At 34.6% G+C, this 13,395-nt stretch overlaps 1 pseudogene; it reads left to right on the top strand.

Moving 5' to 3' along the window:
• The first annotated feature begins 534 nt into the window (after positions 1 to 534).
• Positions 535 to 13,395, top strand: part of LOC138895093 (zeatin O-glucosyltransferase-like) — a 28,837-nt pseudogene continuing 15,976 nt past the window's right edge.

Below are 13,395 nucleotides of genomic sequence, written 5' to 3'. Positions count from 1 at the left end.
TGTCCTACGTCTGTATGCTTTCAGTAGGGACTCGTTCAATTTTCATGTGTGTCACGGGCGGAGCTAAACACTAAGGTATGAGTTTGTTGAATCTAGTAACCTGGTTCAAATATTATATATATATTTTTTTTAAAATTATTTAATACGTATAAATTATTAATTTAGATTCAATAACTTAAAATGATCTAAATTTTTGAATTTATAAGTTTTAAATTCTGGCTCATGAATTGTTTGTATTTAGGGTAGCCATCAATTCAGTACAACAAATCGTGTAAAACATGTAATTTATATTATACAGCAAATTATCACACCTACTGCAGTACTAGTGAAGTAATCCCAAACAGATAGCTATGCAACAGGATTTAAAAGTTTTTCATATTGCAAACGTTTCTTTTACATTTACTACCGCAAAAATTGCTCCTTCAAACAACTAAGTTAGGTAGAAGTATTTAATTCATCAAAAAATATCATAGTTTTGAATTTGTAAGATTTGTAACATTTCTTTCTCACTTACTCCCAAATATAGTGCTCCTACATATACCTAGCTCCAGTTTTTGTGTCTCTTCAATGGCTGCAAACTCTAATAATGTAGCTGTGGTTATGGTACCCTTTCCTGAATATGGGCACCAAACTCCATTTCTTCACCTTTCTCGTCTTATCTCTTCCTATGATATTCCGGTCCACTATGTTAGCATTGGTGGACGAAATCAAGAACTCAAACGTCGGTTACAAGGATCAAATCTTGATCAATTCCCTAACATACAATTCCATGACCTTTCAATTCCTTCAACTAAAGCTTTAAAGGAAGCGGAGGAGGAGGAGGAAGAGGAAGAGGAAGAGGAAGAGGAAGACGAAAACTAATGTGTGATTTCAATAACCAATGTCGAGACATACATTTTTCATGTCATCTCTACTTTCACTGTTTGTTCGTTGTTCCAGCAAGTTAGCGGTTCAGCTGAAAACTATGACTTGTTCTTACCTTTGCAATCCCACATTCCGTCCTTCTAAAGTTGTTATCCACCGGAGTTGGTGGAATTCGTAAAGATGTTACAGTATAGGTCAAAATCTGTCCTAAAATATTTAAGACAAGGTAACACTAAAGGAATAGTCTTCTAGCCGTCACTAGTCGAGGTCGACCAGGAAGCAGCGAGATTTGTGACCGAAATGTCAACAAGGGTCGAGGTCGAGCATCGTTGGTAAACCTGTAACGGCTAGTTTTCGAAATAGGATATTGAAGAGAATATTCTAGTGAATATTCTCTGCACTTGTACCATTAACATTATTTAAGAAAATGTCTCATATAAATAAAAAAGAAGACAATGGTGGAAGGCATGTGATATTCAATATTTGACAAGAACCGATTTTTTATTGAAGATTCTCTCTCTTACAAAGACAGAAACATTACCTTTTTATTTAGATTCTTGTTCATATTATTCTACACCCCTTCCATCAGATTCCATCAGATCTGAGAATAATTTGAACATTCTGTCACTCATCATTATCTGGAGAGATAATCAACTATTTCATATTTTATTGGGTGAATCACTTCTTCTATTTACTTAAATGTCATTTATTGTTATTGCTAGTTATTAATACATTATTGCTCGTACTTTTTGGAATAGTTAATTCATAAAGTTGTCAATCTTCTACCCACCAATATTAGTCAGCTTTTCGAAAATAATATCTAAAGATATTATTATTAATTAAGTTTAACCCATTATTATATATATTAACTGCTTAAACGAAAGTTACGCAATTGGACGTTCAAATTTGGAGTAATCTTCAATACCTGTAGAGATATAGAAGGTCCGTATCTAGATGCACTCGCTAAACAAAGCGAGAAGCCATTGTAGAGTCTTGGTCCTTTGATCAATCATTGTTATACTATTAATCATGCATTTAGATATAGTATATTCTAATAATTGTCATGGTTAAAAGTCTAAGTGGGAGATTGTTGGGATACATACTATTAACCATAGATTTTGGTTTGGATATAATATTTATTATGGAACAATTGTTTATTCAATTTTAATAAAGTTTTAAATAGATTATATATTCGTTTGTGTCATTTACTTATATAGTAGATGATTTAGTGTATAGAGTTTAGCTTATTCACGGAAGATTAAATAATCGGTTCTTATAAGTAAAAAGATCATGTTCACAATCTAATGATAGAATTGGACAAACCATCAGGAATGATTGTAGCACAAGAATAAATATAATTTATCTTGATTATGGGAATGGTTTAATTCCGACTTCTTGTGCTAGTACAATTTTTATGTATTGAACGGACCAAGTAGAGATAAGTATTTTATACTGACTTAATAAAATAAACTCTCTAGCCATTAAATGTATTTATACTCTTAATCTTGATTTAATTATTATTAGTTGTGTATATTATTATTGTTTTGATTTATTAAAAGGAGAGATCCTTTCATGGGTCAATATGCCTGGTAAATTGGATAATAATAATGTACATTTGCGAAGTAATAGTTAGTTGATGGAATACATGTATCGGTCTAGAGATTGATGATACACCTTTATGAAAGCTTATAAGTTTTCATGTGTAAATCCTGCAAGTGGATTTTATATCCGTCACATGAAATAAGTTAAGCGAAAGTCTAAAGAAAATAATCACTGAATTAAATTGTCAATAATTTAATTTATTTTATTAGTATCTGAATCTTAACATGGGGAGTTAAATAAGGTTTAATGGAAAAATTTTGAAATTGAACTGAGGAGTGCAGTTAAGAATTTTTAGTGGAATAATTTGTAATTTATTATGGTAGTATTAATTCGGATATTTCGAATTAAGTCTATAATAGGAAGCCTCGTTAATTAAATATTGTATTTCCTGCTGTGCCAGAATAATTAAGAATTAAATGGAATTCTATATCTTGGTGGAAAAGGAAGACCCTACAGGTTTAGGAAAAGGTTTTAAACCCTAAAACTTGTGGCTATAAAAAGGGGTCTTATTTCATAAGGAGGCTATGAGTTTTACTACATGATTTTCTTTGGAGAAATTCGCCCACATGAATTTCGCTAATTCCGGGCATTATTCGGGTCACACAACAGAAGACTGTAGAACTGGAGGGCGGGCTCGTGGACGATTTCGCTCTTACTTGAAAGCTCTTTTTGCGATCACGGTCACACTTCAAGAGATAAGTATCGATTTTATGTTTGATTAAAATCTACGATTATGTGTTGTCTATATTACATACGGCTATTTGTTTCCGTTGTTTATACCTGTTTTCTATCAATTGATATCAGAACTTGCTTGCATCTAAGTAGATAACGTACATAATATGTATGTGTGATTATTTATCTCGGTTTTGAGTTACGTTGAGAATGTACTGGTTTTGCAAATATCAGCTTTTGTGATTTTAAAAGACAGGAACGAAATTGCTGTTTGTTCTCGTTCTCAAAAGTAACGGCGTTTATGTTGGTCTTCAATGTGAATTTTAGTTGCCTCTCCTTTTGTTGATTGAGGAGGAAAAGAATACAGCGTTGCCGCTAGGGTTCTCATCTTAAAAGGAACGTGTCTGTGGCAATTTTGTTTTTCTTTTTCCATGTGGTTAATTAGAAAGAACTAAAGAAAACAAAAGGAGGGTCTCTGGTTGTTGTTTTTGTCGGCGATGGCATGGAAGTGGATTTAATTCACTGTTTTGCTATTTTACAAAGATTACAACAGTGGCAGCTAGATCCTTATTGATAGTAGTGAAATACTTATTATTAAAGGAAAGGTAGAAGGCAGCTGCGGCGTTTTTGTGGTAAGAAAAGATAATATTTTGTCTTCCAAATTAATTGCACATGGACAGGTGGTGGTTTGAACAAGTGGGTTTAATCACTATAATTTGTAAGATGACTGACTTGTTTTGTTTATATTGTTGCTCTATTTTAGGCACACGTGCCTTGTTTGATTGTTTAGCCAAGAATCAATGTTGATTAATGATGAATTATTGTGGCAGTAAAGTCATTATTTGGTTTTGTGGAATTATAGATTGATGGCTAACATGGGCTTTATAAACAAAGAGTCATAAACCAATAATGATGGCGTGCTATTAGTATCTACTGTTCCATCATGAATTAGAACTCTTTAGAGTTTGCAGAATAGTTGTCTGAGTCTTGTGTTATTTCATATTAACACGTATAAATTAAAAAAATTTAATTAATAAATAGTTACCACTAAAGTGATTTATTTATTTTGAATCATTGAAAATTCTCAATATATGTGCGATTATGTCAATGCATGGATAGAGAGTTATGATAAATAAATAGGATCCACTAAAATGGTCTATTTATTTGAATCATTGAATAATTTTAATGTACCATGTGTAAATTGCCCTTGATAAGTATAAGCTAGTGGTTATGGTTTATCTATCCAAAAGAGATTACCTTAATAACATTAAATTAATCATGAGAAGGGATATTGAGGTTTTCACCCAAAAGGAGGAATATTTAATATCTTGGATTCTCATGTGTATAAAACGAGAGGACAATTTGATGTAAGAGGAGATTTTGTGTATCTTATCCAAAGAGAGGACATAATCAATGCCATGTGCTCATTGAATAATTATAAGGATAATAGAAAACATGATCATATTTATTTTAATCCACGAGAATGCCTAAAACGGTTAATCTCTCAATTTGATCATGGATTTGGAGGTCATAAATTTGACGAACTCCAATTGACCTGAAATTGAGTAGATCCATTAAAAACGACCTGGTGAGAAACACTCACTGCTATGCAGTGAATCACGTTGCTTTCTGGTGTTTCGAAATTTTTTTTTGGCGGGGTTTTAAGCAGTTTATTGGATTAAATAAGCTTTAATATGAAAAACTATTCTTTATATGTCGGCCTTATTGTGTTAAATCTAGTACATGATTACACATGTTGATTTAACTTAATGTGATATATGGAAAGAATGTAAATTATATTGGTTGAATCTAAAATTCGCCTAAAAAAACTTATTCGAATTTGGTCTAGTTTTGGTGATCATCACCTCCAATTGACTTGAAATTTGGTGGGTTCATCGGAAACGACCTGATAAGAAATACTCATTGCTATGCAGTGAATTATGTCGTATTTCGGCAATTTAGGGTCATTTAGATATTTTTGGGCAGTTTGCGGGATTAAAATATGATTTAGCTATGAAAAGTCATTCCTTTTATGTCAGTCTTATTTTAATAAATCTGAAACATGATGACACATGTTTATTTTACATGAACTGATATATGCCATGTTTTAAATTCCTAAAAATGCTTAAATTGTAGCTTTTCAAATTTGATTGTTGTTTTGAAGATCATGACTTTTATGATCTCCAATTGACCTGAAATTTGGTAAGTTTATCGAAAACCCCAAGAAATAATACTTGTTGTATGCGGTGAATAACATTGGTTTCGTGTTTCATGACTGTTTAGATGGGTTTTTTGAGCATTTTGTGAATTTTGGAACTTAATCCTTAGAGAAAATTTCGTGGTTGTGGTCAAGTGGTGATGAGAATTAACCCCTATGGTCTCCACTATTTATTTATAGTGAAATAATAAATTTACGCGTCGACTTTAGGTTTTCCTCCACATCGGATGAATTTATTATAAACTCACTAAATATAATTACTAGTAATTGATAACATGTATTGACTCTCCATCTGAGTTTACACGTTGAATCAACTTTGTAATTATAATGCAACCATGATTAAGTGGTGATAGAAATATATTTCTATGGTCTTCCACTATAAATTTCAAGTGAGTGTAAATTTATGCGTCGACTTTAGGCCTTCCTCCATATCGGATAAATTTATCGTAAGCTCACTAGGTAAAATATTAGTTATTGTTATCATGTACTTACTCTCCATCTGAGTATACATGTTGGATCAATGGAACTAGAGATATTAATTATGATGTTCACTTGACTAAAATTAACGGTATACTCTCCATCTGAGTTGGGTCTGTTTTAATTTATTGGAGTGAACAATCTAGCATTACATGTATATGTTGTATGAGTAGTTCTTTTCCCATTGAAATTTGCTATTCAAGGTGCATGAATATATGTGTGTAGTGCGTTTGAAATTTTCATATTAAATGGTTATATACAATTGACTAAAAATAATAGTTTGCTCTCCATCTGAGTTGGTTCTGTTTCTTTTTGGATTGTAAAATTATTGTATCATATTATATACTTGGCATGAATAACTCTTTTCCCGTTGAAATTTGCTATTCGAGATGCATGTATGTATATATATTGAATGCAGTCTGAATTTTACTATTTAGTGTTAATTGACTTATTATGATCTATTTAATATTGTATATCTCAACTCCACAATGATTTCATGTAGTTTGTTGTATGACTAGTAAAAAATTTTCTTTGGTTGTGATAAGACATTAATTTGATGGATGCCATGTATGTACAATTTGCCATAAGGAATTTAATTCCGATTTTTAGGAAAATTTAGTTTATTTTCGAACTCTTGCATTACTGAGCTTGATAAATATTTATCTCTTGTGGTACATGGATGCATGGATTTGTTATTGTTAATGTCTCTCCTGAACTGAATATTAGTCTACCTTATAAGAGAAAATGTTCTTCAAAATTGAGTGAAATTTATCTGTGCACTTGCGTCTTAAGTCATAATTATCTGGATAGGATTTTAGTTGGTCAATGATGAACCTTAAGGTTCATTGAAAGTATAGGCACTACCAACTTATGGACCCTATTTAGAAGAAAATATGATTAAGAGACATTTTTGCTCCAAAGAAAAAAGAGCTGGTGATAAGTTAGAACTAATCTATTTTTGATTGTATTGTCTAATGAACACATAGGCAAGAGGTGATTTTGAGTATTTTTATGATATTCATAAATGATTACTCAGACTATGAATATATTTATTTAATGCACCATAACTCTTAATGCTTTGAATAATTTCAGAATTTTAAAGCTTGATACGGAGAAACACTATGAAAATATATTAAATTATTACGATCTGATCGTAGGTGACTAGCACTTCTCTACAAAGTTCATTAGTTACTTATCAAAATAGAAGATTATATCTCAATTGTCTACACCGGATACTCCATAATAGAGTGGTGTAGTAGAGAGAAGAAATAGGGCTCTTATGGAGATATTTAGATTAATGGTGAATTATTCCGATTTATTTCTTTTTCGTTATGGATATGCCTTAGAAACTGCAATTACATTCTAATTTTAGTTCTTTCTAAGTCAGTATCTTGGACCCCATAGAACTGTGGACTTAACGTAAGTCCGGTATGCGGCAAGTTCGGATATGGAACTATCCAATATATATACTGAAAGGGAAAACAGATAAGATGAAATCAAGGACGAATGTATGCGCGTTTATTGGATATCCAAAGGAACAAAAGGAGGTTTATTTTATTTTCCTAAAGAAATAATTTGTGAATCATCTAAAATTCAGGTGCTCAAGAACATATAACTTTATATGTCGAAATAGACGTTCCATTGCATTTAAGTATTGGGAGAAACGTTAATAGATAAAATTTACTACCTTCAAGTAGTGGGAGTAATGTTGAGCAGAGAACACTACAGGAAAAAGTCATTAATATTTCAATACCGCAAGGTAATGAAGATAATATCAGTAGTACTTCGTCATAGTGGGAGACTAGTAAGGAAAATCATAGTTTGGTATGTACTCTTGGGAGAGTTTCATAACAAAGATCCCTGAAGAGTTTAATACCAAACTAGTTAGTTACGACAAAGCACTACTAGACAAAGATTGCATTGAAAATAACTTGATAAGTTCATTTTAGCAAAAGCTTATTGGTAGAGACTTTTAATAGTCTTGCAAAAGGATAGCTCTGAAAGTTATAGATGCATGGTTATGAGTCTAAGTAGGAGATTGTTAGGGCATAGACTATTAACCATGCATTTATATATAGTATATTCTAATAATTATCATGGTTAAAAGTCTAAGTGGGAGATTATTAAGATATATACTATTAATCATGAATTTTGGTTTGGATATATTATTTATTATGAAACAATTGCTTATTCAATTTTAATAAAGTTTTAAATAGATCACATATTCATTTGTGTTCTTTAATTATATAGTAGATGATTTAGTGTATAGAGTTTAGCTTATACACGAAAGATTAAATCATCGGTTCTTATAAGTATAAAGATCATGTTCACAATCTAATGATAGAATTTGACAAACCATCAAGAATGATTGTATCACAAGATTAAATATAATTTATCTTGATTATGAGAATGGTTTCATTCCGACTTCTTGTGCTAGTACATTTTGTATGTATTGAACAGACTAAATAGAGATAAGTATTTTATACTGACTTAACAAAATAAACTCTCTAGCCATTAAATGTACTTATACTCTTAATCTTGATATAATTATTATTAGTTGTGTATATTATTATTGTTTTGATTTATTAAAAGGCGAGATTCTTTCGTGGGTCAATATTCCTGGTAAATTGGATAATAATAATGTACATTGGCGAAGTAATAGTTAGTTGATGGAATCCATGTCTCGGTCTAGAGATTGATGATACACCTTTATGAAAGCTTATAAGTTTTCATGCGTAAACCCTGCAGGTGAATTTTATATCTGTCACATGAAATAAGTTAAGCGAAAGTCTAAAGGAAATAATTAATGAATTAAATTGTCAGTAATTTAATTTATTTGATTAGTATCTAAATCTTAACATGGGGAGTTAAATAAGGTTTAATGGAAAAATTTCGAAATTGAACTGAGGAGTGCAGTTACGAATTTTTAGTGGAATAATTCGTAATTTATTATGGTAGTATTAATTCGGATATTTCGAATTAAGTCCATAATAGGAAGCCTTGTTAATTAAATACTGCGTTCCCTGCTGTGCCCGAATAATTAAGAATTAAATGGAATTCTATTTCTTGGTGGAAAAGGAAGATCCTACAGGTTTAGAAAAATATTTTAAACCCTAAAACATGTGGCTATATAAAGGGGTCTTATTCCATAAGGAGGCTATGGGTTTTACTACACGGTTTTCCTAGGAGAAATTCGCCCACACGAATTTCGCTAATTTCGGGCATTATTCGGGTCACATAGCAGAAGATTGTGGAACTGGAGGACGGGCTCGTGGACGATTTCACTCTTACTTGAAGGCTCTTTTCGCGATCACGATCACGATTCAAGAGATAAGTATCGATTTTATGTTTGATTAAAATCTACGATTATGTGTTGTCTATATTACATGCAAGTGATCCTGACTATTTGCTTCCGCTGTTTATACCTATTTTCCATCGGTCCATCTACACAACGACGAGTACTCTGCTTCACCTAAAATATTAAGCCACGGATGTATTGAATGGCTTGATAAACAACCCAAGAATTCGGTCATCTATGTTTCATTTGGAACAGCAAGAACCTTCTCGCTTGAACAAATTATTGAGCTTTCCCTTGGTTTAGAGAGGTCAGAACAAAAGTTCATATGGATTCTAAGGGAAGCAGATAAAAAGGGGAACGATTTTACAACAGACGTTCCGAAGATTGAGTTTCCAATAGGGTTTGAAGACGGAGTAGCAGAGAGAGGAATAATAGCAAGAGACTTTGTACCTCAAATGGAAATTCTAGCACACCCTTCTACAGGTGGTTACGTATTCCATTAGGGTTGGAACTCTTTCTTGGAAAGCCTAATAATGGGAGTGACAATGGCAACTTGGCCAATCCATTCCGATAACTCATTCAACGACGTGCTTGTGCTTATAACAAAGGTGTTGAGAGTTGGGCTAGTAGTGAAGGATTGGGAACACAGAGATTGTTGGCCCAAGTAAAGGATAGTTTTGAAGATTGACCAAGGAACTCAGGGATGAACCAGGTCCATCACTGGTAGGCATAGACACGGGCAGATTCAAAGCACGTGATATGAACATGCAAGAGATAAACGAAATCTGACATAATAATAGATATCTCTTGATCGAAAAGATTGCATAATTAATAAGGAGAAGAACTCCTTACTCAACGAGAATATTATCCAAGATAAGGAAGGAGTTAGGAGTTGAGATTAACTAGAACTCTTCCACCAAGGAAGAGTAGCATTAGAACTCTAGTTATTTTCTACTCTACTAACTCTATAAATCGCAGGATGTTCTCATTCTATAGGAGACGCACAAAAGCAGAAGTTAAACGTGAATTGAGAGCAAAATAGCAAGGCATTTTGTAAGCAGTTCGTGTGTGATTCAAGTGTGCGAACCTGAAGCTACATGAACCAGATAGAAGAACCAACTCCAACTGTCTGTCTTTTATTCTAGTTCAATTGTAGTAGGTGTTTTCATATTGTACCTTTCAGCTTTATCTAGAGGCAATTGTAATAGGTACTCAGAGTATTCAAGTTAGAGTTAACTTGAAGTTATCGCAACAGTTAGAGGTTGGTTGCCACAACGGGATTAGAGTTAATCCTAGGTTTACAAAAGTATTTTGTAAATGCAGTTTTTGGCTTAATGATTTAGTGGAGAGTTTGGAAAAATCCTACTGGGAAGTAGGTCATGGTTTTTTCACCTTTTGAGGCAGGTATTTTCCACGTAAAATACTTTTGTTCTTTAATTTCTACATTTATTATTCTACAACAGTAGTATAAGGAACACATAGAAGAACGAGGTCCTTCTATAATTTGTGCACACGAAAAATTAGATACCACACAAACCACCCCCCCCTCTTGTGTAGTATTGAAGTTAAAATATCAATTGGTATCAGAGCAGGTTATCCTTGAAGAGGCTAACACCTTAGGAGAAGATCAAGATGAGTGCACCACCTGAAAACTGGGAAGGGCAATCCACTACTAGGCCACCACTTTTTAATGGCCAGTACTACTCCTGGTGGAAAAACAAGATGAGAGATCACATAATAGGGGAAAACTATGAGCTATGGAATATTGTCACAGATGGTCCATTAGCTACCAAGAAGATAAATGCCGTAGGAGAAGAGGTGCCAAAAACAAGAGCTGACTGCACTGCTGACGACTTGAGGAAATGGGAGAAGAATGCTAAAGCCAAGAAATGGCTTGTTTGTGGACTCGTTCCAGACGAGTACAGTAGAATTCAAAGTTGTACTACTGCTAAGTAAATTTGGGACACTTTGCAAGTGGCTTATGAAGGAATACCTCAGGTGAAGAGGTCCAGAGGAACGTTACTATATTCTCAATATGAGAATTTTATTATGAAGGAAGGGAAAACTATCCAAGAGATGTATACAAGGTTCACCACACTAACAAATGAACTTAAGTCTCTTGGAAGGGTTATTCTTGAAGAAGAAAAGTTGAGAAGATTTTGACAAGGGTTCTGCCAGTCTCATGGGAGAGCAAAATCACTGTTATTCAGGAATCAAAGAACATTGCAACTCTTAGGTTGGATGAGCTAATTGGAAATCTCACTGCTTATGGACTTAGAAGGCAAACCATGAAGATGGATGTACCCAAGAAGGAAAAGAGCCTGGCACTCAGAATCTCTGAAGGTTCTGCTCTAGAAGATGATGAAATGGCTATGATCATGTAACGACCCAGCCGGTCGTTTCGAGAGTTATAGCCCCGGTTTTCCCATTTTTACTTCTTTTTGTGTTATTCAGCTATATTATGTTAAATCGAGTTAGTTGGTTTGGGACTGGAGTGGTTTCAGAGTGAATTGAGACACTTAGTCTCTTAAGTAAAAACTTAAGTTGGAAAAGTCAACCGGATGTTGATCTCTGTGTAAACGATCTCGAATTTGAATTATGATGGTTATGTTAGCTCTGTTAGGTGATTTTAGAGGTCCGTGGTAGAATTAGGCTTGAATTGGCAAAGTTGAAAATTTAGCAATTTCGGTCGGCAGTGGAAAAATTTGATATCGGGGTCGTAATGTAATTCCGGAAGTTGGAGTATATTCGTAGTGTCATTTTTGATGTGTGCAAAATTTGAGGTCATTCGGACGTGGTTTGGTTGGTTTCGACATCGGTTGCCGAATTTGGAAATTTAAAAGTTCTTAGGCTTGAATCCGAGGGTAATTTGATGATTTGATGTTGTTTTGAGTGATTCGAAGGTTCGACTAAGTTGGTATGTTCATATATGACTTGTTGGTAATTATTTTGAAGTCTCGAGGGCCTCGGAGTGATTCCGGGTGGTTAACGGATTTGTCGAAGTTGGAAAAATGCAACTGAAGTTGCTGCTACTGCTATTTTTGCATCAGCGGAAGAAAGAGTCGCAGGTGCGAGGCCACTGGTGCGCGTGGGTAGTTCACAGATGCGGGCAATGCTGGGCTAGGCAGGATGCGCAGGTGCGAGTTGGAGGTCGCATCTGCGAGCCCGCTGGTGCAAAACCTGGGGCGCAGATACGGAAAGGGGGATGCTGGGCAGGCTTCGCAGATGCGGCGCGCCACGCTCAGGTGCGACGAGTTTGACGCAGATGCGGAGACTGGGTGGATAAGTGAGTTTCACGGGTACGTCTCCTTGGACCGCAAGTGCGGTCGCGCGGGTGCGAGTAAATGGCCGCAGGTGCGAGAAGCCTGGGCAAAGGGTACATATTGCACACTTCGCGAACTTTGGTGCATTCTTCACCATTTCTATTCGGTTTTGGAGCTTTTGGGAGAGATTTGAAGAGGGAATCAAGGGGGGTTTCATTGAGGTAAGTACTTGAGCCCTAATACTCATATATATAGTGATTTCCCGTTGTTTAATCATGTAATTAGTGAAAAATGAGGGGTTAGGGCTTGGGTTTTTTGGAGAAGTAATTTAAGGATTTGAAGAACCAAACGATGCCGGATTTTGATAAATTTAGTATGGTTAACCTCGTGAGTGAATGGGATTTCTAGTTTTATAAATTTTGTCGGATTTCGAGACGTGGGCCCGGGGGCCGGGTTAGCCAATTTCGAGTTTTGGTCTAATTTTGTAGCTTTTCTTGTGAAATTTATTCCATTAGCGCGTATTGATGGTAGTGTACTAATTGTGAATAGATTTGGAGCATTTGGAGGCCGAGTCCAGAGGCAAGAGCATTGCGGGGTAGAGATTTGACCGGTTTGAGGATTGTAAAGTTGCATATTTTGTTGAAACTATATGATACTTATATGTTTTAGATAGAGTTTCTGTAAATTGGGCTGAATGCCATGTCTGGGCCTTGTGCTAGTGTTGTTTGGACCCTTAGGGGCCTTTTCTTACTATCCTCTCACTGGTTTAGATTGAAAATCTATACTCAGTCATGTTTATACTTGTTTATCGCATAACTCAGTTTTATGACTCTATTTTGATGCATATAAATATTTTGGGCCGAATGCCCTGTTTTACTGAAATGCTCGAGTGGCTTGAGAGGTTTATGACTGAGTGTGAGGATATTTATGGGATCGGGCTGCACGCCGCAGCATGTTTCATATTTATGGGATCGGGCTGCACGCCGCAGCATGTTTGATAT

The sequence above is a fragment of the Nicotiana tomentosiformis genome, chromosome 7 (assembly GCF_000390325.3).
Source record: "Nicotiana tomentosiformis chromosome 7, ASM39032v3, whole genome shotgun sequence".
NCBI classification, from domain to species: domain Eukaryota; kingdom Viridiplantae; phylum Streptophyta; class Magnoliopsida; order Solanales; family Solanaceae; genus Nicotiana; species Nicotiana tomentosiformis.
The sequence above is the reverse complement of the archived record's forward strand: the minus strand, read 5'-3'. Positions and strand labels throughout refer to the sequence as shown.